The sequence below is a fragment of the Staurois parvus genome, unplaced genomic scaffold (assembly GCF_062004578.1).
Source record: "Staurois parvus isolate SC_StPar_1 unplaced genomic scaffold, SC_StPar_1.0 ptg000371l, whole genome shotgun sequence".
NCBI classification, from domain to species: Eukaryota; Metazoa; Chordata; class Amphibia; order Anura; family Ranidae; genus Staurois; species Staurois parvus.
The window spans coordinates 5,069,595-5,097,461 of NW_028318167.1; the positions used below are offsets into that span (position 1 = coordinate 5,069,595).

At 39.8% G+C, this 27,867-nt stretch overlaps 1 long non-coding RNA gene across 1 annotated transcript; it reads left to right on the forward strand.

Moving 5' to 3' along the window:
* The first annotated feature begins 3,626 nt into the window (after positions 1-3,626).
* LOC149456192 (uncharacterized) lies at positions 3,627-4,746 on the forward strand. The gene is made up of 3 exons (XR_016313947.1): positions 3,627-3,832; positions 3,933-4,074; positions 4,499-4,746. It is a non-coding gene; the product is annotated as an uncharacterized LOC149456192 (long non-coding RNA).
* Positions 4,747-27,867: the final 23,121 nt, after the last annotated feature.

A 27,867-nucleotide genomic window follows, 5' to 3' on the forward strand; every position in this document is an offset into this window, starting at 1 on the left:
TCGGCTGATTCGCTGAATTTGCGGGAGAAATTTGATTCGATGCGAATTTATTCGCCGCGAATTTAACTTATTTAAAGGGTTTCTAGGCTTCAGAGAGCCTTTATATTCGTGCAGAACACTGTACCTTTAACTTAAATGCCCTTGGAGTCTGCTGGGGAAGAGAAATAATACTGTCAGTCAGTATGACATGCAGATGAGTGCCGTCGATCTTAGAATCACCGCACACTTCACTCATTTGGGCAGTCACGGGGCACGACGAAGAAGAAGAAGAAGAAGAAGAAGAATGAAAAGAAGAATGAAAAGAAGAAGAAGAAGAAGAATGAAAAGAAGAAGAAGAAGAATGAAAAGAATAATGAAAAGAAGAAGAAGAAGAATGAAAAGAAGAAGAAGAAGAATGAAAAGAAGAATGAAAAGAAGAAGAGGAAGAATGAAAAGAAGAAGAAGAATGAAAAGAAGAAGAAGAAGAATGAAAAGAAGAATGAGAAGAAGAATGAAAAGAAGAATTAAAAGAAGAATGAAAAGAAGAATTAAAAGAAGAATGAGAAGAATGAAAAGAAGAATGAAAAGAAGAAGAAGAAGAAGAATGAAAAGAAGAAGAAGAAGAATGAAAAGAAGAATGAAAAGAAGAAGAAGAAGAATGAAAATAAGAATGAAAAGAAGAAGAAGAAGAATGAAAAGAAGAAGAATGAAAAGAAGAAGAAGAAGAATGAAAAGAAGAATGAAAAGAATAAGAAGAAGAATGAAAAGAAGAAGAATGAAAAGAAGAATGAAAAGAAAAAGAAGAAGAATGAAAAGAAGAAGAATGAAAAGAAGAATGACAAGAAGAAGAAGAAGAATGACAAGAAGAAGAAGAAGAATGAAAAGAAGAAGAAGAAGAATGAAAAGAAGAATGAAAAGAAAAAGAAGAAGAATGAAAAGAAGAAGAAGAAGAATGAAAAGAAGAATGAAAAGAAGAAGAAGAAGAATGACAAGAAGAATAAGAAGAATGAAAAGAAGAAGAAGAATGAATGAAAAGAAGAAGAAGAAGAATGAAAAGAAGAAGAAGAATGAAAAGAAGAAGAAGAATGAAAAGAAGAAGAAGAAGAATGAAAAGAAGAAGAAGAAGAATGAAAAGAAGAAGAAGAATAAGAAGAATGAAAAGAAGAATAAGAAGAATGAAAAGAAGAAGAAGAATGAAAAGAAGAAGAAGAAGAAGAATGAAAAGAAGAAGAAGAAGAATGAAAAGAAGAATAAAAAGAAGAAGAAGAAGAATGAAAAGAAGAAGAAGAATGAAAAGAAGAAGAAGAAGAATGAAAAGAAGAATGAAAAGAAGAAGAAGAGGAATGAAAAGAAGAAGAAGAATGAAAAGAAGAAGAAGAAGAATGAAAAGAAGAAGAAGAATAATGAAAAGAAGAATGAAAAGAAGAAGAAGAAGAATGAAAAGAAGAAGAAGAAGAATGAAAAGAAGAATGAAAAGAAGAAGAAGAAGAATGAAAAGAAGAAGAAGAATGAAAAGAAGAATGAAAAGAAGAAGAAGAAGAATGAAAAGAAGAAGAAGAATGAAAAGAAGAAGTATTCCAGTACAGCAAAAAGTGTATCTGCAGAGAGCTCCGCTATTTCTGACAGTTCTCTGACAGTTCCTTCACATTTACAGCGGTTGAAACATTGTATCTATTTATTTCCGAATAAAAACATCTGTATCCTAAATGGAAACAAATAGATACAATGTTTCAACCGCTGTAAATGAACTGTCAGAACTGTCAGAAATAGCGGAGCTCTCTGCAGTGACACTTTTGCCGGCTGATCGGGAAAAATTCGATTCGTGCACCCGAAGTTTGCTAAAATTCGGATTCGATGCGAATCAAATTTTTCCTGAAATTCGAAACGAATTCCACTTCGCCAGGTTCGATTCGCTCATCCCTACTGAACACCCAACAGTAAGACTTATAACACAGTATTCTGTACAACATCAGGAATTACGTAATGAATTACGTAATGTGTTACAACGTCATTGGCACCTCTTGCAGGAGGATCCCATATTAAATAACTACATTAAGGATTACCCTGAGTTGGTGTTCTGTAAAGCAGTCTCTATTAAAGATAAATTAACATCAAGTCACTATGTACCAAGAACTATGTTTTATACTTCCTAACAGCATTTTTGCCTGAGGCAAATGTACATATTGTCCCTGGGTGCAGACTGGCAGACAATTTACCCTACCCAAGAGAGACTTTGATCTCTAAATTTCATGCCAATTGTACAACTAGGGGAGTAATATACCTCATGACATGCACTTGTGGGGCCAGCTACGTAGGTAAAACCATATGTCAGTTTAGCCAAAGAATACATGACCATGTCTATTATTCATCTAATAGCAAAATGCTCACCCCTATTAGTCGCCATCTGGGACTATATCACAAATTTGATACTACGCATGCTAAATTCATTGTATTGGAGGTAGTTATGAGAGACCCACGTGGAGGCAACCGGGATAAAAAAATTCTCTATAGAGAAACTAAGTGGATCGAACGTTTAAATAAAGTAAATCCACCAGGCCTTAATGAAATTCTATCATACAAATCTTTCCGATAATTTCAAGGGCATAGATCCACAAATGCCCAGCTTGGGAGCATGTAGTTTTGTTGACATAAGACGGGCTATCATGGATTGTGTTGATTTTAGTAAACAGTGGACGGGTATCCCGTATGGCAGTTTATAGTCACCCTGTTTACTCTCTCTATATATGGGTCTTTTGCATATATCATCATATACTCCTTCTGAGAGCGATCTCTATATACATATATATATATATATATATATATATATATAGCTACTGACACAGGCTCTGTTCATATTTATGCATTATAATTATTGGAATTAATTACTTGCTAATTAACATAGGGACCTGTTTAATTTTTTGGGTTAAGTGATAATGCCCCCCCCTTCTTGTTTTTCTTTTTATTGGGGGGGTTGTTTTGGATTGGTCAATATCCTTCTGATGCCTTTATGGATGTATTGTTAGTGAACCCGGTGGCCTTGCAATGTCTGTGGATAATTTTGTGGCCATTTGTCATATGTATATATGTAATTTGTTTATTTAGTCCTTAGTATTATTGCGTATGTTTTTGTACATTTTGTGATGTGGGTATTGTTTTGATTTTGGACCCCTTTTTGTGGCCGGGGTACCTCCTGGTCATCTTTGTGGGGGACCCTTTGGTTTGGTCGGGTGTGTGGCCGGTAGGCAGCGGCTGTATTTTGGCCCGGTTGCCCCGCTCCCCTGTGACCCTTTGTGGTTTGTGGGGTTGGCGGTTTATACCTGGCTGGGTCGCCCACGGCTTGGGAAGTGTCGGGTCCTTCCCCCCCCCCAGTCTGCACGTGCGTGGGTGTTCACATTGCCATGCTGTGGCATCATTGTCAATATCTGGCATGGTGCTCGGCACTTGCCTGGGGACATCGCGCATGCATGGATGTATCGGCCAGGCCGGGATGACATTATATGCTGGCTGGCATTGGCGTGCCCGGTCGGGGCGTATTACACCGGTCTGGGTTGCCGACAGCTTGGGAAGTGTCAGGTCACTCCCCCCCAGTCTGCGCATGCGCAGGTGTTCCAGTTTCTGCGCTGTGGCATCATTGTCAGTATCCGGCATGGTGCTCGGCGCTTGCGTGGAGGCCTTCCTGCATGCGTGGATGTATTGGACAGGTCAAGATGACATCGTATGCTGGCTGGCATTGGCTTACCTGTTCGGGGTGTATTTAAGCAGCGTGGGTCAGCAGACTATCCTTTGGGACTCCTGCAACACTGATCAGGCTGACTTGTGGTACCACAGACTGTTCGCTTCCCCTTGGCTACAGGTACTTTATACTTTTTTGACAATGATGATCATTATAGGACATTCATTGGGTGTGAGTCCAGAGGGGAGTCATATTAATTGGGGCACTTTTTGTTTTCCAGACCAATTGTTTCCAATGCCCCATACTGGAGCTTATTCACTGTGGATAAATTAGGGGCCTTTCGGCTTCTCACCATGCAGCGAGGGGTCGTGTATACGTGACCCTTAGGTCTATACATTTGACATATCGCTTCAAGTTTAGAGGTAACTTTTTTCTGAGTGTCTCGGCTTATGATGCGTCATTAGATGGGTTGCCCCTTTTCGGATATCAGTAATTTATCATTTATATTGTGGTCTTTTTTAAGCATATTCTGTTTTGCATCACTAATCCATTTTAATTGGATTATTATGCTGATGCTGTCGACCACCAACTGGCACCTTTGACTTCTATTTCTTATCTGCTGAATGCCTGTGAGTTCCATGGGGTTCTCTGTCTGCTCATTGCATAATTGATGCGCCCCCACACTTGACAGTGGGATCTGTCTCCTTTTGGTCACCTAGGGGGACCTTCAGGCTGCACTGTGAAGTTCTTTATCATACAATGCACACTGTCTAACCATGTAAGTGCCTTCAGGCGGTATCTATGCTGTATTTTTGTCTGATTTTTCATACATGTTTATTGTTTAAGTTGCTAGCCCCTGAAGAAGCGACTCCAGGCGTGAAACATGTCGGGTGTTTTTCACACAGCTTGGACATTTCCCACCCTCTGAAAGAAGTATACCTTATTCACCATCTTCATCCAACCTCTCTTGGAATTATTTTGATATGGTTGGTTGGTGGGGTGAGACATGCTGTGTTTCAAGTGTGCAATGCAATTATAAATATATACAAGATATGTTTTAGATGTGACATGTTAATAAAGCAATATTGTTTTTACTTTTTGTGTACTGAGTTTATGTGCCTAAAAAGTCTATTAGTTATTTTTGCCTCCAATATTCTTCAGTTGGGATGTGGCACTATGATATGTTCTAGGGTGTGACTTCCTACCACCCGATGGTTGCCCCATCCCTTCCTTTTTAAATACGGAGTTGGAGGAGTTCAGGCTCTTTTTCCTATCTAGAGATTGCTAATCTATCTGATGTAAAAAGTCTATTGTATGTAGAACTCACTAGCTCAAGCTGAAACTTACACAGGGAAATAAAAGACCCAGTCCTGCAACTCATTCCTCAGCAGATGAAGAAGTCCAAGATATCCATCTGCCACATAGGTAGGCACATTGTTACTGTTGTGCTGTCATTTTAGATAACCCATAGGGGTTGATTTACTAAAACTGGAAAGTGCAAAATCCGGTGCAGCTGCACATGGTAGCCAATTAGCTTTTAACTTATGGGCAGCACAGTGGCTAAATGGTTATCACTTCCGCCTGGCAGTACTAGGGTCGTTGGTTCGAATCCCAGCCGGTGCAGCTGTGCATGGTAGCCAATTAGCTTCTAACTTATGGGCAGCACAGTGGCTAAATGGTTAGCACTTCTGCCTGGCAGTACTAGGGTCACTGGTTCAAATCCCAGCCACAGCACCACCTGCCTGGAGTTTGCATGTTCTCCCTGTGCCTGCGAGGGTTTCCTCTGGGTACTCTGGTTTCCTCCCACACTCCAAAGACATGCTGGTAGGTTAATTGGATCCTGTCTAAATTGGCCCTAGTATGTGTATGTATGAATGTGAGTTAGGGACCTTAGATTGTACACCCCTTGAGGGCTAGGGGCTGATGTGAATGTACAATATATATGTGTAAAGCGCTGCGTAAATTGACGGTGCTATATAAGTACCTGAAATAAAATAAAAAATAAACTTCAGCTTGTTCAATTAAGCTTTGACAAAAAAACCCTGGAAGCTGATTGGGTTTTATGCAGAGCTATACCAGATTTTGCACTCTCCAGTTTCAGTAAATCAACCATATAGTGCTCTGGGAATAATTTATCATGCATTAAAAGACACATACACACACACACACTCAGTTTGATTCAACGGGAAGGTAATTGGTGCCATGCTCCATGACTGTGCTGCTTCCAAATGTCGGCCCAGTAACATCTAAGAGACAAACATTGGAGGACAAGCAGGTATTCTTATTTAAATAGTGGGCACTATTGAACAGTATGTTTTATAATAAACTCCTGGCCAGGCTATGGACATTTAAGAACATTTTAAATAACACTAGGATTCCTATCAAAAGGATTATACAGTACATATAGAGTTATCTGTGGAAATGTATTATTGGAAATTCATAATTTGGCATTATAGAAATTATATTATTTATGCAAACTTGTAAATATTCGATTTTATGATTAACCAAAGATAAAGTGTTACTAAACCCAGGACCCTACATTCACTATATCTGGTCTCCCCGGACCCTACATTCACTATATCTGGTCTCCCACAGTACACACTACATGGAAAAGCAATTATTTTAGTAAATATAAACTGCTAAATACCTTTTCTCATCAGGAGTTAGAGCAGTCTTGTGATTTCTATCAGTGTCTAGCACAGTACTGGTTAAAGCTTGTAGGAGGAGTTTTCCCCTCCCATGATTGTCATATGAGGCTGCATAACCATTGACCATTCTGTCTGGACAGTGTTGATGGGCCTTGTGCTGATCACATTCACTCTCCAAAGAAAAAAAAAAACTCTGTAGCAATACACACCAAACTGAGTATGCGCAGCTTGCCCCAAAGGTTCTGTACTATCAGCAGATGGATTGGGGACATTAGAAGAAGGGGTGGATCAGAGAACACATGATCAAACATCCTTTTTACACAATGAGAAGGATTAAGGTTCCTTAGGTTCCACAGTGATTACACTGATCACACTGATTTTATTGTTATGGGTTTAGTAACCCTGCAATATATTTGCTTTACAAGTTTTTATTGGGTTTTGCAAAGTTATACAACAAAAGGTCCAAAGGTAATACCTAAAGAAGTGCAATAAAAAGAAAAAAGAATCGTAGAAAATGAGGGTACATCATTTGGTACTGAAACATTACAAATTGCCCATTTGATCACAGAACTATAAGATTCTTCACTATCCAAGGACTGGTCCAGAGGATGTACAAATTCAATACCTTTATGTCATATAATGCATATCAGGAATGTTTGCTAGTGAAATTTTATGCCTCAAAGGAAGAAAGAAAAAAAAAAAAAGGGGGAGGAAGGGCTCCAACTCCCAGGACAAGGGAATCGTAAACCAGAAGAGAAAAGAGGCATAAAAAGGCCACCAACTGGTGTAGGGGGCATAAAGAGTGAAAAGGGGGGAGGGCTCCAGTGGGAAAAGGGGATTTGCTTGGGGATCAAAGAGAAAAAGAAGGAGGAAATATATTTCTGTGGTATCTCATGGCAGGCTGCAGTCATATCGATAGCAGGGAGCGGTCCAGACCTAAATAGTCGCTAAAGTTTACCCAAGGATCTCAAACCTTCAAGAACTTGGAATGGGTGTCCATAAGAATAGACGTGAGCTTCCTCTGCCCCTTAGCTCCCATAAAGCGCTGTTTAACTCCATAAAAATAAGGGAACGGTTGGTGCTAGGCCTTGTCTATGGTCTGCCATGCTGCCAAGAAGACAAACTCCACCAGCTTCCTCTGAGCTTTAGTCAAAGATGGAATGGCTTTATGCAGCAAAGCTTCCCAGGGGTCAAGTGGTAATGAGACAGACAGACTGGTCTGATCAAAGAGTAGACCTGGGTCCAAAAATCTTAAAGCTTTTGGGCAGGTCCACCAAGTAATAAGGAGAATGCCAGGCTCCCTATAACCCTGAAAACAGAAAGGGGAGGCAGAAGGAACAAACTTGGCTACTTATAACAGGGTCATGTATCAATGAGAGAGTAACTTGTAAGCTTTTGTATGAGTGAAAATGTTCTGGGAGCATTTAGTACTGTTCAGCCAAATCTGGTTCCAAGTGGCCTGGTCCAAAGTTTTTCCTAGATCAGTTGCCCACTTTGAAAAAAAAGAAAGCTTGCAAGACCCCAAGGGATCCATGAACCATATATATCCGAGGCCAAAACCTTAATGAGGGGTCTTTAGGGCATCTGTTCTCAAAAGCAGTCAAGCACTTAGGGAATCTGACTGGAGTTTAAGCACAGAGTACACGTGGTGCTGTAAATGAGTATATTGAAAAATTTGCCAGTGTTCTCTTAAATAGTCAAAGAATTTAATACCATCCAGTGGCAGAAGATCATAAATATATTTACTCCCCGATTCTTTGACACCCCTGAAGCTGGCCAAGTTATGCTGAATGACCATTATCTACATTCTGTAATTTTTGCATTTATCCCACTTATTTTCATTCCCCTCCTGGCCTGGAGCTTGAACTGGTAAGCTGTGATGTCACTCTTCTCCTCTTAGGGGGACCTGTATCATATATTTCCTTATCACTTTTCTACTTCAAGCTGCTGCTGATTATGGGTTCCCCAGGGCGGGTGGGGGGTGAGGTATTACATTGACTCCCTGGCTGAGGGGTTGTATATCCTCTATGTTCCCAAAGGCTGACAGTCTGCCAAAGTTCTTTTCTAGGATTACCCATGCCCCACAGCCCCATAGCTATATATTTGAGGGAGCTTCATCTCCAGGTGGATGTGATACTTTTGTTTCCCCCCTCCTGTTCCTCCTATACATAGAAGATTATCCACGGCGTGGAAGACTGTTAAAGAACCTCCCCACTAAGTGGACACTAATTGCAATAAATTTTTGGGATTAAACTGTGATAGCTAGTTGATGTTATTTGTTCAGCTACATGGTAGTGTGTTTATTTTGTTGAGGGGTTTTTTTGGCTCACTCTCCTGGTTGTTGGTCGGGTAGTACACATTGCCGGGGGGACTACATATATTATAATCCAAGGGCATGACAACTCTCCATGCTCCCTGGGGTGTGATAGTCCTTCTGAGGTGATTTTTCTATCTCCTTATATAACTTGGTATGATTTTCACTATGGCTCTTAATTTGATATCATAGAATATAAGGGGCCTCAATGACAAAATCAGGCGTTCTTTAATGTTTAATTATTTATAGACCCACCTATTTCTCCAAGTTACCCATCTCATTGGCTCTAAAATACTAGCCCTCCACAGGGCCTGGGTCAAGCAAGGGTTTCATGCCACTTATTCTGTTTATGCTAGGGGAGTTGCCATCCTTTTACATAAAACCTTACCATACACAGTTATAAAAGTAATGACGAATCCTATGTTATTTTGCTGTTGGAATTGTATGCTGCTATATGGGCATTTGTCAATGTGTACCTCCCACCCTCTTTGACTTGGATAACTCAAATATGGTTTCTCCAGCTCCGCCATGCCTTCCACTCACAATTTGGAGCGTAACCAATTCATCTGATGACGGATGATTTGGAGTCTCTCCTTCGCGATTTGTCCCTTAAAAAGCCATTGTCATCTATCTATAAGACCATGCTACCTACGATTCATGTGGGCCTACACTCCCTCCAGATAAAGTGGTGGATGGAAATTGGTGAGTTTGATAGGGAAGATGCCTGGGATTACCCTTTCACACAACTAGTGGCTACCAGAGGCAAATTAATACAGTTTAAAAGTTTACATATGTCATACTTAACATCAGCTAGGCTCCATAGAATTCTTCCGGGAACTAATTTCTATCACATTTTTTGGCACTGTTCCCACAGCTCCACCTTCTGGAGGGATGTTACAGAATGTATTCACTCTTTGACTACCATCTCTATTCTCCAGATGGTGGATGTGTGTCTCTTGGGCCTAGTCCACTCCTCCACTCTTCCTACCACTCCATCCCAACAGCTATTTCCTCCTGTACCACTATCCCCTCCATCCTAGATTGTAAGCTCCTCGAACCCCTCGTGTATTGAATTGTATTGTTACTGTACTGTCTCGTGTACTGTCTCCCATTATAATGTACAGCAAGTACAAGTTGACATAAATCTCCAGGGGACGTCCGAGGAAGTTCCATAAAATTTGGGATGTCTGGTTAGAATCCCTCTAAACGGTGGCAAGTGATTTTGGGTAATTGAAATAACTGTGGTCAAGCTGTTTCTCATTTACCCGTTTCCCCTTGTGTCCTTTAGTGTAGCCATTGTGCCTATGGTCTGCTGCCCAGGGAGTTCAGAAGGGATTTTAGGGTTCCCCCTATCTATTTTCCTTCTCTTAGCCTATGTCCTATAATTCCTTCCAAGTTATACTGATTTTAGGTTATTAGTTAGCTGGTGAGAGTGAGCTGCTGTTATGTTGCTACTTTTTATGTTTTATTGATTGTTTTCTAATCTGAGGCGGGGAATGCCCACAGGCTCTGTTTTGTACGGCTTTCTTTTGCAAAAACTTAAATGTAGAGAATTTGAAAAATATAAAATAAATTATATATATATATATATACGCCTGACACCAATGAAATGCCATGGGGTTTTCGTAGGTAGGGTAAATTGGGGGTATCCAAAACAGTCAATAAGTGTAAGTAAGTGGGGAGAGACCAGTCCCACAAATGCAATTAATGTAGCAGGTTCCAAAACAGTGGGCCTATGCTGTGGTGGAGTCCAGAGGAGATTATGAATAGGGAACAGGGAGCAATCCGTGATCGCCAAGTGGACCCAGATAGGCATCTCAACAGAAGCATGAAAGGAAAAAAGTGGAGTGATTTGAGCAGCAACATAGTAGGATTTGAAGTTAGGCCAGGCCACCCGCTACTCTCCTGTAATACACGACAGATGTAGGTAGCCTCAGCCTTCTGTAATCTATATAAAACAAAGCAACTTGCGCTGTTTGATCCGTAATATATGATTTGGTATAGAGATTGGGAGAACCCCAAAGTAATACAAGAGTTTCAGTAAATATGTCATACGAAGAGCGTGGATTCTGCAGAACCAGGATATCCGAAAGGATGTCCAGGAAGCAAAAAGGCCAGAGAGATCCCTAAACAAAGCCAGATAATTAGTCTGACAGAGGGAATCATAAGATGCGGTCAATTGAATGCCAATTTATGGCAGTAAGGCAACTCATGAGAAATTATAATTGGCTTGGACAATCCTTAGTTGATCTGGAGTGAGTAAAAGACTTAGGGCTTTGATTAACTGGCTGAGAAATAGAGCAGAATTCAGAGGGAAGGGCAAATAGGTTTGGTAAGGAAGTGAGGGGGGGCAGACATGTATATTAGTATATTGTCCGCAAACATCATTACTTTATGCTGCTCCCCCACAATCTCAAGACCACTAATGTCGGAATGTGCACGAATGACAGTTGCCAGGGGCTCAAGAGCTAGGATAAAAATTATGGGTGGCAGGGGACACCTTGCTTAGTGTCCTTGTAAATAGGGAAGGGTTATAAGGCAAAGTCAGGGGCGGACTGACAACTCATGGGGCGGACTGACAACTCATGGGGCCCCTGGGCAATAGGAGATCATGGGGCCCCTGTGTCCTTGCCCAAACTCAAAAAAGCCTATGAAAAAGGTACCGGGGGCATCTCATGGGGCCCCCTACTGACCCCGGGCCCTCGGGCAGTGCCCGAGTTTCCAAATGGTCAGTCCGCCCCTGGGCAAAGCCCACATACCTGAGTACTACAGAGGGACGGACATACACGGCAAAAATCCAGGAAAGAAATGTGTCATTGAAGCCCCACCGCCGGAGAGCAAAAACATATAGCCCCATGAGATGGTATCAAAGGCTTTGCAGATACACACACAGAGCCGTGTCTTGGCCCTTTCCACTCTCATTCCTCATTGGCTTACTGGCTATGATTGACAGCAGTGGGAACCAATGGCTTCCGCTTCTGTCTCTTCCCATGAGGAGGCAGAGACCCAGGACAGCCGAGGCTGTCATTCACATAGTTGGATTGCGATGATACTATTGAGGGGGGCTGGGGGCATTTCTGAACACAGAAGGTTTTTGCCTTCATGCATAGAATGCATGAAGGTAAAGAACCTTCAGCCTTTACAACCACTTTAACTCGCTGTTCAAGAATATTTTGATGCTTTAATGTCCATAGCCTGGCCATGGGTTCACTTCAAATCAAGGAAGGATAAAAACCTTTGGTATAATACACACACAAAAGAGCTTAGTTTTGTAGAGCACAGAAAATAAAACATTATTTGTTTGTTAACAAATAAGTTTGCCCTTTTCCCCCTTATTTCTACTTCAAAAGACATCTAGTTAAGTTCCAAATTCTAAATGTTAAGAGCTTACAAGCTTGTGACTGTACAAAATTTGATCATTCTCAGGTTCCCACAGATGTATGAGGACAGTCAGTTCCTGCTTGGCAGGGGGTTTACCATTCCCTACTTTTTTCAAAATTAATCATTTTTTTCCTTTATGTATAATTTGAACACATTTTTAGTGAAATGGATCAGAGAGAAAAGTTCAGCAAAGGGAAAGCTTTCTGTTTACCTAATAAATTTACTTGATGTATCATGGAGTACAGATTCATTTCTTGGATATATTTGAATTTTTAGAAGGAGATCAGCATTAGCGGCCCCTATAGTTTTCTCAGTACGCGTTTTCCTGCATTAAGCTGTTTTGAAAAATGTGGAGTTCCATTATATATTTTCATTGCTTGTAGAATAACCACTGAATGTGGAAATGTTCACTGTAAGAATTAGCAAAGTTGCCAAGTGTGGTCAGGTGTATTTACTACATAGTAGAAAGTATCTCATTAATCTCTAATTGCAGTAAGTGCAAACAACTGGAAAACCTGCCTTGTGCCTAGTGACTGCCATTTACAAAGTGTTAGCAATTGCTTAAAACCACTTAAATGCTTTGCAAATTTTATTGAATCCTTTCTATGTGTGTTTATCACACCAGCAGCTTTCCTAATGATGCTAGAGTAAAGGTACCCATCCACATCCAATACACATATACATCTCAGTAATTAAAAATAAAGGTTGTTTGGTGACTGGATCCCACATGTAATGTTTGTGCTTTCTGAGTCATTGTCTCTTTGATCAGAGTGTCTATTTGCATCTTTAGGAGAAAAAGTAAAGTGAATAAGAACACAAATACAAATGTTCTATTTGTATCGTGGATTATAAAAATATAATGGTTGCCCCAAGTTACAAATAAATGGCCCTTTCTGCAATCAAGTCATGTAACAATAACATGTTTTATGTCCTAACACATTGTTTTCTTTATCGCAACATAAAAACTGATAGTTAACGTAAAAACTCTTCTCTAACAAATCTAAATTCTCATGCAATGTTTACAGTTCTGTATTATTTAATTCCATGATTATGACTATATCCTAGATCTGCCCTTTGTAATTTTATATGCCATAAATAGAGTGACCATAACTCTTATCTGAATAAACATTTCTACCAATTGTGTATGATATGCTTGCCTTATTCAATTTAATGTGAAATAAAGTTATTTGGAAAAAAATTAAATCCTGAAAGGTGTCTGTCTTGCTAATTAACATACACCACAAAATTCAACACATCGCGCCTATGGGTTCAAACCATTTAACATAATATGGGAGCTGCTACTATTAACCCACTGTAAATAATAATCCCAACTGTGATAAAATTAAATATAATGAAATATAAAATAAACCACAAATAATATCTCTACCCTTAATAAGTAAATAAATATAAATATCCGCCACCAAATATGTGTACAAAGTATATATAAATAAAAAATTAAATTAAAAGTCCTCATAGAGTCCATTCAATAAAGTCCACACATAAATATTTCTTATGATCCTCAGTAAATGAAGCTATGACGTCTTCCTTCACCAGTGCAAAATCCAGTGCTTTAACACCCCATCAAATTTCACACTCACCAGAAGCTGGTGAATAATCAGCATGTCTTTGTTTAACCAACACTCCACAGCTCAACTCCAGCTTAAGGGTATCCAGACAACTCCATATAGTACATGTAGGTATAATAAATACTCGCCATAGTGCAATTACATATAACAAAATGTATTCAAATATTCCCCCCATAAACTGCACTCACATTGAGTCAGAAAATATCAAGCATTTGTTTAAAATTGACACACACGAGCTTCCAGCTCTGTCAGCAGCGTCTCACCAGCCTGCCTGCAACCAAGATGGCGTTGTTGCGATCACGTGATCCGGACACGTGGATTGGCGTGCGTGGTGACGTCACTGGTAAACCACGCCCTAAGTACATTCAAAGACCTTTAACCTTATAGTACAGGTTAAGGTTAAAGGTCTTTGAAGGTACTAAGAACAATCACAGTTTCTGACTTACATTGTCCCAAGCACAGTCTGAAAACTATTCACGTGTAGCTCTCACCCCCGAAGGAGCCGCTGAGTTTTGGGTCCCCCTACATCCTGCACAGCCAGGCAACACACATTTGCAGACTTCCACTCTGAGTCAGTAACTAGTCCATGATTTTGTTCTTGATGTTTTATTTAGGAGATAAACAACTTGGATAGAGTTTAGGTGTATATGGGATGCCTAGCTTGACTTGTAGTAATAACTCTGAGGACAAACTTCCTAATTATGTACAAAAGGTAGATTCTGAATGTTCAACTCCAGCCAGAGGGGCACAGTCTCTTAACAAATCAATAGCACAGTCTCTGTGAGGGGCACCTGGTCCCTTCTGAGTGAATTCTCTTCAGATCACAGCTAGGAAATGCTCAACCACCTAGCTGTCTTTTGAAACATACCCCAGTGCAAGAGACTCCAAGACAGGCATGCAGCACTGTACCAGGGAGAACTGGTTAAGTATTGCACCCAGCAGCCCTCTTTCCTGCAGGCACCAGACATGTAGAGTCCTGTAGCTCTGGGTAAACTGCATTCAGGCCTCTCATGGACCCAGTTTCTTTCCCTGCTTGCAGGATGCCCTTCCCCAGTGGGCTGTAAGGCAGCGGAGTTCCCTTTGTCAGCTTCCTTTCCTTTCCTGCAGCCACCAGCCTTGATGCAGAATCCCCTTCTGTGGGGTCCCCTCCCAGGCCACTCAAAAGCACCTTCAGTAATCCATCTTCCATCCATATACAGACCGCTACTGAAATGGCTCCTTATATCCAGGGGCATTCTGCCACACTACCAGGACCTTCAGCCTGATTTGGCCAGACTCCCATGAATATGCAGATCCAGGTCTCCAACCCTCCACCCACCAGCCTCTGGAAGGTTCCATGGACCCCCCAAAATTAGGTGGAGGTAATAGAGGCCCAACCCACTGAGTCATCCAGACTAACCTGGACTGACCTGGACATGACCCCTACTCAGACATGTTCATCCCAACCACTGAGTGAGCCATTTAATTTTCTCAATTCTCTAGTACCACTAGAGGGTGATAGACAAATATACATCTTAATCCTGAAAATCCAAGATCACTACCTGTTGAGCACAGTGAAACAGAAGCCACCATATTTAAAGTGGGCCCTTGATCATTTCACACAAACACCAATTTTGACCACCTTTCAAAATATAAATCTGCTCAGGAGCATAGGGTTAAGCTTTCTCTTGTGTTGTGCAGAATACTCCCATCTGACTATCTTTGAAGCCCCCCTACCAGCCTGCTCCCACCCAAACAAGTAAGCAACCTTTTAATAACCTGTTACCTAATCAATTAACATTTGGTTCCCTGGCTTCCCTTTCCCCCCTCTCATGTAGACCCTGTATTTATTTGTTTTATTTCCTTTTGTTCTGGGTATACATTTTCTTTTGCTCTGGGCCTATATGTCATGGCTGCAAAAACGGTCAGTATGTTTCACTAAGTACCGGTAAGTAAGTATGTTCATCCATAATTTGCTGGCTTCTATTGTCTCAGTTTTTGTGACACACATCCTACATACTGCAGGTAAAGTCCCCCTTGATCTAAGGTCCTTTATGACACCAGCATCTTGAAATGTTGGGGGCCACAATTACATTTCGTGTGCCTGTATCAATGACCAACAATTTCTTTGTGAAAAAAAAATATATTTTTTCCCCTGCACATAACTAGGTATTCAGAATAAAACACAATTTTATTTTATATTCTAACATTTAGATTACAAAGTCAGCATATAATTTGTGAACTGCCTCTATTACTTTAGTAAATCATCCCCCAATGCCTTATAGGTCACACTTGTTACTGTTCTTAATTTTTATATGTGACCTAAGTGTTTCCTGGGCAATTTTGAAAGTAGTCACCTTTACAGCAATATTTCTACTCTCATGACATCTAGGACACTGATTTACTACTACCACTAAACACATCGGCACTACCATCCACCGTTAGACATTTGTAACAGTTCACACTTCATCCAGGTGATTTATAACCCTATTGATCCATAATATAATTTTAACACTCGGTGAACTTTTGACACAAAACATTTTTTCATTTAGTCTGCTTTATTGATTCCATTTATTTTACATATCTACATCTCTATCACTGTATCTATTTGGGAATTGCATCTATAACAGACCTAATGTTCCACCAAGTATGTGGTTTCCACTGTAGGAGTTTAATCAACACATGATGTATTTTATGCTCTACTGAAACCATTTCAACAGATGAGCTTTTCAATGCTTTCTTTGTGACTTTTGTATCAAACTGTGAATACAAAGAACTGAAGTTAAATTTCTGCAGCCAACACATTCAAACCAACCCTTTAAGTTTTAATTTAATTGGTGGCTACTGTGCAGGTGTCTATTTACTTTAGATGACAATCTTCTCATGTGGCTGATTTCAAAGATCTACTGACTGGGTGCAGCCCCAGATGATTATGTATCATCATTCTTAAAGAATATGTAAATCCAACATTTCATATTCTTTATATGTGCCTGCTGTACCATGTACTTGTATGAAAAAGTATCCTGTTCTCTTTGTATTGCTTCCTTTGCGTGAAATCCCTGGTTTTCCTGCCATTCCCTCTGATTTCCTATAAACTGACCACAATAAGCAGGAGAACACACCGTGGTCTGTTTTCTAGCCTGCTCTCCTCCAATGATCTGACTTCTGCTGACACCAACCCTCCTAACCTTCACAGTTTTTCACTGGGAAGATCAGTGTTCTGCTGTTCCTCTTCCCCCAGCTCTTATGTAGCTGTGAACAGAGGATAAGTGATTACTTATAGAAAAAAGGGAAACATTTATTTATAATGTTTATAATATATTTAATTCTATCTTTCTATTTTTTGCCTTTCATTTCTAATTTAAACTGAATGGGTTGTTTTACATAGTGGGGGTTTATAATCTTTTTAAGGCAGAAAAATGCCTGACAATTTGGAAAATCTTGTCCACTGACTATTGCCCCCCCAGTACTTAACCCTCCCCCTCTGTATCATAACCAGGAATGCTAGTATAACCAGAAGTTTTTGTTTAGGACTACTATAGGAGATATTGTGAAATGATTAGGTTGTGCTTGCATGCTTGACAGTTTTTTGACCAGCTATAATGCTGTGATTTGGATACATAGGCCCTTTTGTTGTGCCATTCAACATAATATAGTGGACGAGGTGGACATGGGCACCCAATCTTCAAGTAATGTCCTTCCCACTGCAAACAAGTGGGAAATAGCTTACATTAAAGAAGACCCATCAGTAACTTTATAGGTCTGAATGAATAGCAGTAACTTTAGAGGTCTTCATAAATACATTCTTGAAATATCACAATATACAGCAAAAGCTGTACTTTTTGTAACTTATAGCAGTCCTGGAGCTGAGTCAACTGACTTTGCCTAAGTTGAAATGATGTCCTTAGTCTACTTTGGGCAGGGGGAAGCATATCTTCAGTTTCCTCTTCCCATGTGTTTGATGAGATTATACATTGCAACTGAAAGTAACAAATGTAATAAATAAATAAAGTAGAACTAAAGGCAAAACTTTTTTTTACATTTTGTATAGAGTAGGGGAGGGTTTTTTGGGATTTTCTTTTACTTTAACTTTCAATGATAATGGTAAATAGTCAAATAGAGAGGGTGAATCTCCCTAAAGGGTACTCAAACAGCAATAAAAACTGACAGGTGTTTTAATCCATTTCCACTCTACCCAAAACTAAAAAAAAGTTTTGCCTTTAGGTATATTTTAGCAAGTCACAAAATGAAAGGAAGGGGCAAGAGGCTTATCTGGGTCAGAAGTTAACACAGCCAGGAACTGCATAGGCACCAGGGTTTAATGAATGTGTCTTGTCTGAACAAGAAACTCAGCCCCGGAAGTAGCTGTTGTCCATTAATAGTGCCTAAACAAAGATGGGTCCATCCATCTGGAGTGAAAAGAGAAAAAGACATTGTCAAGGGGAAAGAAAACTAAAAATATGCTTCCTCCCACCCGAAGCAGACTAATGAGCAGCAGACTATCTGATGCTCGATTCACTTTAAGTGATTTCAACAACTCTTCTCCTTAAACAACATCAAGTTTTATAAGATGAAAAAAAGTTCTCCCTCATTAAAACATGATTTCATTTTGGCATATTTATATCTAAATGATTTAGATTTACAAAATATATTTTGTAAAAATGCATAATAAAATACTAATATTCGGACAAAGCATAGCATTTTGCTGTATATTCTATTAACAGCATTAGAGAGGGTTAGTTATAGCAACAGTTAATGAGAGACCAGAACAGGCAGGTGGTGCAGGCAGAGAGGGCGGCGTATTACATATGATTGACAATAAAGCTTTTTGAAGCTGCAACCAGATGAAGTAATTATCTGTGAACACAAAAAAAAAACAGTTAGTGCTAATAGTCTCAATGCTGCCAGTCACAACTCTTCCAGGCTGTTGTAGATCTCTAGATTTCTATTCATGAAAGAGATTGCTTTCAGTTATTACATTTCTTTTCCACTGGACCAGTGCTGTAATTGTCACATAGTGCCTTTGTCACACAGTGCCATATCACCTTGATTAGTCATATATTATTCTGTTTGTTTGATTCTGTCATTAAATGCACAGCCTAAAGGGAGTTTATTATAGATGTGTATAAATATACACTAGATTTATTTTGACATATGCAATGTCCATACACGAATTGGATTGACTGTCGAAAACGTCATTTGAAAGCCCAGCTTCTGCCATAGCATTACTTCAGTTTTGTTTGGATTGAGAAAGGGTTAGAAACACTGCCAGGTTTTTATTACCCTGAGGGAGCTTGATGTAGTAGCTTTTTTACTTATCATCATGCCCCCTTTTATTGGGAACGCAATTGAGGAGATTGAGAGCTTTTCAATGAACACTCAAACAGAATTTAACTACTTGACTACCAAGCCTATTCTGACACTTCTCATATACATGTAAAAATCTGCATTTTTTTACTAAATAATTGATCCAAACATTTTATATCTTTTGAAATCAAAGGCCTGGGAGAAACAAATGGTGCTGCAAATTCGTAAGTCACACAATATTTGTGCAAAGGTTTATCAAACACAATTTTTTGGGAATAAAATACACTTAAATGATTTTTAGTGCACACATACACAATATAATACTCTATTTTTTATAAAATACAATATATGTTATGCGAGTAAATAGATACATAACCTGTCATGCTTTAAAACTGTGATGGAACTGGGAGTCCAGGAAAGTGGGGGAAAGCAGGATAAGGCAGTGGGAGGGGGACCACTTTCCAACACACATGTAAAAGTGATCCAGCTGCTATTTAGCCACCTGGATTGCTTTGACATTATTCAGCATTGCATGCTGAAAAAAGATATCAGGGTCATGTAAATGAGGGGGCATATGGGTATGTCGTTCTGAGGCAAAGGGTTAAAACACTTTTTTTTTTTAAATAGAGGTTGGAAAGGATAGAACCTCTTTCAGGATTGTATTGTTGTGTATAAGCCTTTGGGAAGATTTCACCTCATTTTCTATTCAGATGAATCTCACTGTGTCAGAGCATTATAGAGTGTCACTTGGACAGGAAGTGTTGGTCAATTTTCCTGAGAGGAACATAAATAGCAATTAAAAACGGCCAAGTTTCAACCCATTGCCATTCTATGCAACATTTAAAATAAAATAAATAAAAACACTTCTCAATCACAATGGGACTGGGGGAATGTTCGGGACAAGGGATCATCTTGAGCTGTGGAAGGAGATCATGAGAGTACCTTTGATCCTGAGACCACAGAGCAGAAGGAATCGACCACTCAGCTGTTAGCAAATTACCAGATCGATTTTGTATGGAGAGCACAGGATTGATCTTTCACCACCATGCTCCATTTTGCACAGGCTGCTTCTCAGCAGTCTCTTTGGGAGGTGACACTACATGTGGGGGCTCGTAAATATGGGACTTCCCTGTGGTACATGAAGCCATTGTCTATAGCAGAAGAATAAGAATTTGGGGTATTTTTATGGACTTTCTGGCTTATGTGTAACAGGAGATGGTTGCTACAGTGCTTGGCAGCTCTGAGGAACAAAGTTTACCTGAGAAAACAGTTGCCAGTTGTCGGTGCATTTTCATTTGGGCAGTGAAGGGTTAACTCCTAGTGTGGAAGGAGTCTGCCCAGTGAGAGAGGACTTTGGCACCAAAGAGTCCACAGAAGAAGGGAGGAGCCACCATGCTACATACTGAGAAGTATGGAGGATAAATGTGGAGTGCTGTATTGCAAATGGCACATTACAGATTGTTCTGTTATCAGGTTGTGATGGTGGCCCGGAGCAACACTTCCCAGAGACATCCAGGCAAGCTGGCCAAACTCCAAGGAGAACTGCTTTCAGATACAGGTGTGCACTTGGTGCACGGGGGCTTGACGCTTGGTACAGTAAGAGGATCAGAACACCTGTGTATAGTGTGCAGGAACTGCCGAAAGGTTGCGGCTATGATCAAGGCTTGGAGCTGCTGCAGGCATTTTAGAGAGCCTCTGCTGCCTCAGAAATAGATTTCCAGAGAAGAGGGCTGAGAAATTCAGAGGCAGGTGTGAATAATCAAACTCTCAGCTCAGAAAACCCTCAACAGAAACAGAAAGCAAGGCTCTTTCCTCTTTCTCAACAGCATATACTGATACATTGGGGTTGATTTACTAAAACGGGAGAGAGAAAAGTCTGGTGCAGCTCTGCATAGAAACCTATCAACTTCCATTTTTTTTAATGTTTGATCCTTTCTTCTCTGCCCCTCCTATTGTTGAAATGACCACCAGATACAGACTGAATCGTGGTCACATGCACATGCTCAGTTTAGTGTGTACTGCTAGAAAGTTTTTTTTCCCCTGGTAGGTATTTAGCAGTTCATATTTACTAAAATAATTGCATTTCCATGTTGTGTGTACTGTGGGAGACCAGATATAGTGAATGCAGGGTCCTGGGTTTAGTATCACTTTAGTTGAACAAGCTAAAGTTAAAAGTTGATTGGCTACCATGCACAGCTACACCAGATTTTGCTCTCTCCAGTTCTAGTAAATCAACCCCATTGCCTGCTTTCAAATAAAAGGAATTGTGAGGCTTTCCACACCTTTTGTTCATTGCATCTGGGATGTACAGTAATTAGAAGTTCAATTGTGCTTTAAAATTTACAATTTTGTAATCCTTAATTAGCTGCAGTATCATTCTTAACCTCCCTGGCGGTATTCCCGAGTGTAGCTCGGGGTAAAGTTTCAGTACCACAAGCGGTAACCCCGAGCTACACTCGGGCTTACCATGCGGCGCTGCTCTGCGATCCTTCGGTCACTTACCTTGTCCTGCGCTCCCGCGATGTCCCTCCTGGAGTGTCCCCGGCAATCTAATCCGGCGGATGCCGGCATCTGTCTTCTGGGTTCCGTCCACTGCGAGCGTTGGGACGTACGGGGGACGGAACGGCAGGAAATTTGAAAATGAGAAAAAGTGACATTCACAAAAATCACTAAAATCACATAGTAAAACATTACTGTATCAAACCATTTCACATACATTTTGTCCCTAGTGCTTTGTCCTGTGCCCTGCCTGCATTTTTACTGTTCTTTCTACCTAGAAACTGAGAAATGTCCATGGCGTCCAAAAAGCGTCCCTTTAGGTCAAAAGCTGTTTTAGACCAGCTAGAGAACAGCGATAGTAAATTAGAACCACTTGCAGAATTGAGTGATAATGATTTGTGGGGAAATTCGTCATCAGATACTGAAAACGATTTTGCGACTTTGCTCAGTGATGTGCGAACTTGGCGCTATATTTCAAATTTCAGTGGTTTTGGTTTGATTATATCATTGAATTAAATTTATTATTATTATATTATTATTTTTTATGATTATTTATTAAATTATAATTTATGATTTTGTGCCTCAAGTTTTATCCTACCTGGGATGTTTACTAGTCTCTTGTTCGGACAGATTTCAGTGAGTTATTCCTAAGAATTACAGGCCTACAATATAAAACGCCAAATTTCCATGCAAAATAATGGTACCGCTTTCAGCACCAAAAATCTGAAATAATCATACCGCCAGGGAGGTTGAAAATAAAACACACTAAGAATTAGAAAATTTCCAAGTGAGAACTTCAATATTTTCTAAAAGCAAACTCGGACATGACCTGGCTGCACAGGCAAAGAGAATTTCACTAGTGAAACTTACTAATCAGAATAGTCACACATGGAAGAAAAGCCTGTCTAGTAATAGAATTACCATCTTTCACAAATCCTTAGCAAATAATTAAGACCACATTAATTCTTCTCAATGTTTTATTGATTCCTTAGGTAGGCGTTTTCTTCTGATTTTACTGTAGATTTATTGTATTTATTTTTGTATTGCTCTAATATGATGAAAATATCTGAACATTTTTCAGTAGCTCCTATCTGGTATTGAGGAAAAAATCTATTTAATTCCCAACTCCCAAATCACATTTAATGCAGCCAGAGATTATACCAGCCACTATACACCTATAGCTCCAGGCAACAACCCCTGCGCACAACCTTCCTTCATCCATATACTTAATATATGAACTGTGAAAAGGAAACCACAAGCCTTTCCTAATCCTTTCTGAAGCAACTTTCTTTACACGTTCTTAAAAAAAGTTTTCTTGAACAAAATAATAGAGTGCTCTAATTTAGCAAGAAAGGTATTTAATGGGAATGAATAGGGGCATGCTTTTCAGTTAAGATTTCTTGCATTTAATATATATTTATACTGTATGTTCTTTCCTCCCCTGGAGAGTGCTGTTGTCTGGCTCACATTTAAAGATTATGTAAACCCACCATTTCCTGACATGTGCCTGTTGTACCATGTACTTGTATGAAAAAGTATCCTGTTCTCTTTGTATTGCTGCCTTTGTGTGAAACCCCTGGTGTTCCTGACAGTCCTTCTGATGTCATATTAAAAACTGACCACATTAGTCATGAGAGCACATTGTGGTCAGTTCTCTAGCTGTGCTCTGAACTTAGCCTGATTTCCTCTAATGATCAGACTTCTGCTGACACCCCCCCCCCATACTCTGGGAAGTTTAGTGCTCTGCCGTTTCTCCTCTCCCAGCACTTATGCAGCTGTGGACAAAGGATATGTGATTGCATATGTGAAATGTATCCTGTCCTCTTTGTATTGCTTCCTTTGTGTGAAATCCCTGGTGTTCCTGCCAGTCCCTCTGCTTTCCTATTAGAAAACTGCCACGCTAGGCAGGAGAGCACAGCGTTGGCAGTTTTCTGGCTGTGCTGATAACTCAGCTTGCTCTCCTCCAATGATCTAATTTCTAGTCACACACTGCTCCTGCCCATCCATTCGTTGAGAAGTTGAGGGTGCTGCTGTTTCTCCTCCCCCCAGCTCTCTGTTCTCATCTGCATAAGAAGCTTAGAGGGTATGTGATCACTTATAAAACAGGGGAAAAAACATATTTATAATATGTTTAATATGTATCCACAAATGTTTTGCCTTTCATTTCTATTTTAAACTTAATGGTGTGTTTTACAAGGTGAGGGTTCGCATATACTTTAATGCACTTCAATATCCTTATTGTTCTAGAAGTTGTTCAACCCCTGGCCTTAGTGTGCATACATTTCTAGGAAATCTATGTATATACTGTATATATATTGATGCAGCCCTCAATAGTGTCATTTCACAACAATGTTAAGGCAGTCAATTTTCAGAAATGTAAGAGAATAGAGAGCAATCTCTACTATAATGTACCCTTAAAACTCCATGTAATGTGGAAGTTTGATTAATAACAATGGTGGTATTACTATTACCAACACTTTTTTATGATTCATTTACATATACAGTATACGTTTTCTAATTAGGTTAATGATATGTAAATATATCATATTTTCCTCTTTCAGCCAGCAGGTGGCAGGTTTCAAGCAAGTGCAGCTTGCCCACTCATTTAAAAGCTATACTGTGACAGAGACCTGAAAAGCTGTAGGATCAGAATACACAAACTTTATAAGGACTCACAGAACAGGAACACACACCTGGGACCACAGGAACTATTTCTTTGACTATAACTGTACTATGGTTCAATGTTTTCATTTTTGTTGTTTTTGGAAGTAATATTCATGTGTGTCCTTTTGTTTCTTGTTGCTGATTGTGAAAGATGCCCCCATTTTGTGAAAAGTCCTCCTATTTTCAGAATGATTTGCGCAATGAACATCTTACATTTTGCATTTGGCTACTAAAAAAACCCAGGATGTTGCTTGTTGTTTCATTTATGGACAGGACACACACCTAAACGTTTAGAAATGTCCTTGTGCCGTCACGTAGGTCAGCTACTCTTTAAATACACAGTTTGAAGTCTTACAGTTACATAAAATGTGATCTTTGTTGCCTTGTGATTCTAGATGAATACGAATAAAATAACCCAGCTGTTAAGCAATTTGTTGGACTAGATATTTCACTGAAAACATCTTGTGATGGCTTCAGAGGAGCTAAACCACAAGTAGATATTTGTCTGCTCAACACTTGGCATAGCTAAAGCTTAATTAATATTAACCATTTTATTTAGATACTGCTTTGTTAAGATATTAATGTGGGTGCTGATGCTATACCTTCTCATATACACCAATGTATACCTTAAACCCTGGTTCACACTGATCATCAGAACATCAGAATTGCACCCCGTTCACGCGATCCGCTGCAAGTGTGTATGTTAAGTTAATAACACCCCAAAAGAGGTCCGCAAAACGTGGTGCGATGTGCAGAATCGGATCAGATAGGTGTGAATACCCATGTGATCTGATTCTAGTGCAGACCCAAAAAAGGGTCCTGCACATTTTTGGTGCGGTTGTGGTTTGATTAGAGCCGTACAAAATGTATGGCTTTGATTGCACCACACACAAATCACATGTGATTTGCACAGGAATGTGCGAATCACATGTGATATACCGCACCGTATATATGTGAACCCAGGCTAAAGGATACCTTCACCTTTTGCAAAAAAATAATTTCTGCACATTTTTTGCAGGTAAAAAAATGTGCATTTATTATTTTTGGTTGCGGCAGCCTGTAAAGTATGCACTAGCGTTTAGCAGATCGCTGGTGCCATGCACTTCTTGCCCATAGGGGATGTACAGGCAAGCAGATATACTTACAGGAAGAATCAATTAACTTCCACCGTGGTAGTTCATTGAGAACTACAAGCAGACAGCTGCTAAGGCTGTCAGAACTTGTAGTTTCTCATTCATAGAACACTGTGAAAGAGTGACACGGCCAGGCAGGCGGAGTATCGCACACCTGCGTTTTTTTTTAAATTTTGACAGCTAGCGAGAGGAGAAGATCAAAGCGAGGGAGCGGGGCCGGTCTATTCATACCATGTTACACCCTGAACATGTCATGAAAGGTGAACTTATCCTTTAAATTTGCTTACTAAAACCGAGAAGCCCTATTTATGTAAAATGTTGGAAATATCGAAAACTGTTACAAAGACTGATTCACTAAAGAATCCATTTTCACCCAGTCTGTATTCACATGAAATATTCAATCAAGTTCATCAAATAGAAGTGAAATTATATATGCTTTGAAATGCATAGACGTTTGTCTGAAAATAATTCCTTTAGCAAATTACCCCCTAGTTTTTTAGTGTAGTCATACAAGATAAAAGAGTGGTTAAAATGCAGGAAATCATTAAAATATAAGAATAATTATGACTAGACACGCAAATGTACAAATTCTACAGCACTGCACAGAGTGGTGTACAGAAACACATACACACTCTTCAGCTCTCAGATGTCTGTGCTACCGATGGTCTTCCTTATTACTGTCCATGCTGATTTTAAACAAGAATCTTCTGTCTGTCTATAACTGCATAAGGCCCTAAAGTGGAAGTAAACCTTGTTTTTCATGTTTTACGTACAGGTAAGCCTTATTAAAGGCTTACCTGTAGGTACTGCAAACATCTCCTAAACATGCACCGTTTAGGAGATATTTACCGTGGCAGCGCCGGTGATGTCTCGGTGCATGTGCACTGCGTCCTCAATGGACAGCATGCTATCCATTGAGAGAGTCATGCTGCAGCCAGCGGGAGAAATCTTTTGCCTGCTTGCTAGACTTGGGGTTAAAGTCACATAGATGGGCCACTCGTTCCCATTCTGTCCCTGGAGTCGATTCATCAACATCGCTTACAAATGCCTCTTCAGCAGGTTTGGCCTCAGCAGATTCGGCCAGTCAATCAGCCACTGCCCGCAGACCCAGAAGGAAGGCTGGGTGAAGATGGAAGCCTGGGGGAGCCGTGACAGTGCTCTGCTGGAGGGCTTCATTTTTAGGTGAAGTCTTTCATAATATGCTAGTATACAATGCCTACTAGCACATTATGCTCTTATCTTGCAGGGAGAAATGTTTTTAGATTTTGTTTTGTGGTTTACTACCCCTTTAAGTTCTTATTGGAAGTGCCCCAACAATCTATGAGCTGCCTTCTTTAGCACTGCCCCTGCTTCCAATGGCGCTTCAGGCCATATATGGTAGCCTAGTGGGAAATTCGACCCTGTGCAGGCACCATCAGGCAAGATATCTATTATCCTGGTCTTGCCTGTATTTGCACAGCAACCTGCAGCTGAATGTACCCTGAGCAGACTGCACCTCAGTTCCTAGTTATACCACTGGACCAGTAACATGATTCTCAAGAGGCTTGAGAAAGGGGTGGTCTTGCTCTGAAACACTTCACTAGCCCGAACCCTTTCCTTCACGTGTGCCTCCTTACTCCTTACTGTTGTGTTTGCACAGCTTTGCCCTGATCCGGCTCAGGCTTCAACGTTCCAGTATCAGCTGTTTGTTCCACAGCTTGCTGGCTTGAATATTCAGATTGCTGCAGCACTTTTTGCTCAGGTTTTAGATGTCATTTGAGGCTATTTTCTTCACACACCTATGAACAATTTCAAGTGAAGTTATTGGGGTTTATTTACTAAAATTTGTGAGTGCAAAATCTGGTGCAACACTGCATAGCAACCAATCAGCTTTCAGGTTTTATTGCCATAGCTTAATTGAACAAGCTGAAGTTTGAACCTGATTGGCTACCACGCACAGCTGCACCAGATTCTGGGCGCATCAGTTTTAGTAAATCTATCACAGTGTCTTTTATTTCCTTATTAAACTTTTTATACAGCTAACATCTCCTCTGCATTCTGATTCTGCTTCTATCTCTGTGGTTTGATGTCGGAATAACTTTTTGCAATTTAGAATGCTATACTGTAAATTATATAAAAAAAATAGCAATTCATTTTTCACATGTGTTTATCTCTATTTTTAGTCTCCTCTATTACAAAATATATTTTAAAATATTTGTTATTGTCCAGAAATTTCTAATTTTCAACTTGATATTAAAATAGTAAAATAATATTTTAAGATAGAGTTTTTTTCTAATAAGACGACTTTTTAAGCTCCTATGATGTTTCAGTGGTTTTACCTCTGAGTAGACCATTTCCTGACCTTTTTCCTTTGCTGTCTTAATTGTCAACAAATTATTAACTGTGCCTCATAAACTACAGTCTAGTCAGGAATAATGGGTGCTTATAATTTTTAATCTGCTTTTGCTGAATGTGTTATAGATGACAAATGTCCTTGTCATTTGATGTTCATAAAGCAGTTATTAATAATTATTAGCAATTAGTCAAGTAGGAGACTAGGGGTTATTCTGACACCATAAGACCACATCTGGGTTGTAGAATTTCTATTGTCCTACTCCCTTGGGTGTATAAGTATATGCATGTATGGTGGTGAATGATTTATACAGAACCAATCCTAAAATATGCTCTGCTTGAAACTGAAATACGCAGTATGTATACTTTTATT